The 2,452-nt window shown below is 47.6% G+C and overlaps 1 non-coding gene across 1 annotated transcript; it reads right to left on the bottom strand.

Annotated features, from left to right (window-relative positions):
• Positions 1 to 1,647: 1,647 nt before the first annotated feature.
• Positions 1,648 to 1,783, bottom strand: LOC116902587. Its single transcript, XR_004388179.1, has one exon. It is a non-coding gene; the product is annotated as a small nucleolar RNA SNORA17 (small nucleolar RNA).
• Between the last annotated feature and the right edge of the window lie 669 nt (positions 1,784 to 2,452).

Here is a 2,452-nt window from a genome sequence, read left to right as displayed (position 1 = left end):
CCTTTGTTTTTTATTTTTTATTGATTCTTTGTGAATTTCACATCATGCTCCAAAGTCCCACTCATTCCCCCTCCCACTATACCCGCCTTCCACCCTTGCAACCTCCCCTCAACCAAGAAAAAACATCTTGTTGTGGAAGCTGTAATGTGTTACAGTGTGTCTCACAGTATACCCTTTTGTCCACACTCTTTTCTCTCAAATGTTCATTGCAATGACTCATTGGTCTGATACAAGGCCTCTGGCTTCTGCTACTCTATCAATACTGGACCTTTACTGAGATTCCTTTCATATCCTATTGTTGCCCTGTGTCATGGAGAACCTGTAATTTTGGATCTTGTAGGACTGGCCCCTTCATGCAGTCTAGCAGTTCATTGATATGGTAAATATTGGTTTAGACCAATTCAAAGCCTGAGCAGTATGAGAGCTCTGCTGCTCACCCCCTCAACCAGTACCATTTCTACCCTGCTACTCAGGTGAGGTGCAGGGCCCACTGTTCCAAGTGTTGCAGTTGGTAAGGGACATGGCCAGTTCTCCCATTCTTATGATCCTGGAGCCAGCCCTCCCAACTGCCATAGATGGCAAAGGACAAGGAAGGAGAGGAGGACATTTCCCCCTCATCTGCACCACTACCCAGCAGATACTGAGAGGCAAGGGGGAAAGATGATGGTCTCTCTCTTCCATGCCACTGCAGGGGAGACTAGTGGTAGGGACAGCTCTCCCACACTCACATCCTAGGGCTGGCTCAATAGAAACTCCTGCTCTGTGTGTGTGTGTGTGTGTGTGTGTGTGTGTGTGTGTGTGTGTGGTGTGTGTGTGTGTATGTGTGTTCTCCAGAGTACTGCAGCTGGCTGCTAGGGGTGAGGTCAGCTCCCCTGTTCTCATGCCATGAGGGACAGCTCTCCTAAAATGCCCAGGCAAGGGGTAGGGGCATTTCTGCACAGCCCTCAGACATCAATATGTTCCTGGGTGGCATCCCAGACTAGAAATGCACTCCTGGCCTTTGGTGGTAATGGACTCCTGTTGCTGCAGAGCCATAGACCCAGGTCTGTCCCTTAGTGACAGCGCAGGCTCGTACCCACCATGGTCCCAGGTGGCAACACTGACTCACATCAGGCTGTTCCTCACTACCCTTGTGTCTCCAGTTCTGCCTCTCTTCATTGTGCCCACATCCTTCTGCTTCTCTTTCTCTTCAATTTCTCTACCACTTTCTTGGTCCTCTTAGTGGTGCCCTAGGTCTCTGAGTGTCTAGGATCATCTCAGGAGTGGTCTCAGGTGTGTTATGTCCTGATTGTGCATTATGGTCCTGGGCAGGGTTTATCTAGGGCATGGTCTGCCCCCAAACCCCAGGATCTAGTCATCTCAGGCTAGTTCCCTGTCTAGACCCCATGGAGATGGTCTAGTGGTCATCTTAGGGTCACCTGGCCTGGCTAAGTGTTCTCTTGCAAGGGTAGTCTGTCTCAGCCTCATTCCATCCTCGGGCTGCCATTCTTCTAGCCTCCAGCTTGTTTCCTGTCCCAAGAGCCTGTCTGAGCCTGCTTGGCAGCAGACTGGTGGCCATCTCAGGTCAGGTCTGAGCTACCCACCCTGGCACTGGACTAGTAGTCCTCTCCAGCCTGTTTTGTTTTTGTTTTTTTTTCTTTTTTCAGGGATGTTAGGCTACTACTAATCATTCAGATGTTCATAGGTTAGAACGCTGAGCTTAGGCATAGCCTCTCTCCTCTCTGCCACCTCCTGGCACACATGTGACACAGCAGCCACACCTGTAGAGACTCATTTCAACAATGATCTCTAGTTATGGGATAGAATTCATGATGTGATTTCAATTTTTCTATATTTGTTGAGTCTTGCTCTGTGACCTAATATGCGGTCAGTTTTGGAGAAAGTTCCATAGGCTAATGAGCAAAACGGGTTCTTTAGTATTTAGATGGTGTATTCTGTAGATATTAGGTCCATTTGAATTGTGCTGTTATTTAATCTCAGAATTTCTCCGTTTAGTTTTGTCCCCAGATTGTCTGTTTGTGAGAGTGGGGTATTGAAGTCACACACTGTCATGAATTGGGATCAATCTGTGATTTTTATTTATTTATTTTTTGTTGTTACAGTCACTTTTCTTCTTTTCATCAGGGGTATTGACAATGTTCAGCAGGGGATAATTTATAGTAGGGTTTGGATTTCAATCTGGGGACACAGCTTCTATCCAGGTCGTCTATTTCTTTGCTGGAGTCTGATGTCTCCAGCAGTTTGGCTAAAGAGTCTTGAACAAGTTTTCCCTAGAAGTATCGTCTTGTCCTGGTTCTCCAGCCTAGCTAAAGCAAATGGAGAGTTCCAGTAAGGCAGCTGGCAGGGCTGTGGGACTCTGGGTCACATGTGATGGCTGAAGTGTCCTTGATGGGAATTTGACTGAAATCCGGTGAGGGAGTGGGCAGGTTTGGAGAAAAGTGTTACCCCTGGC

This window comes from Rattus rattus, chromosome 5, assembly GCF_011064425.1.
Source record: "Rattus rattus isolate New Zealand chromosome 5, Rrattus_CSIRO_v1, whole genome shotgun sequence".
NCBI classification, from domain to species: domain Eukaryota; kingdom Metazoa; phylum Chordata; class Mammalia; order Rodentia; family Muridae; genus Rattus; species Rattus rattus.
Note: the sequence above shows the minus strand (reverse complement) of the source record. Positions and strands in the feature narration are given on the sequence as shown.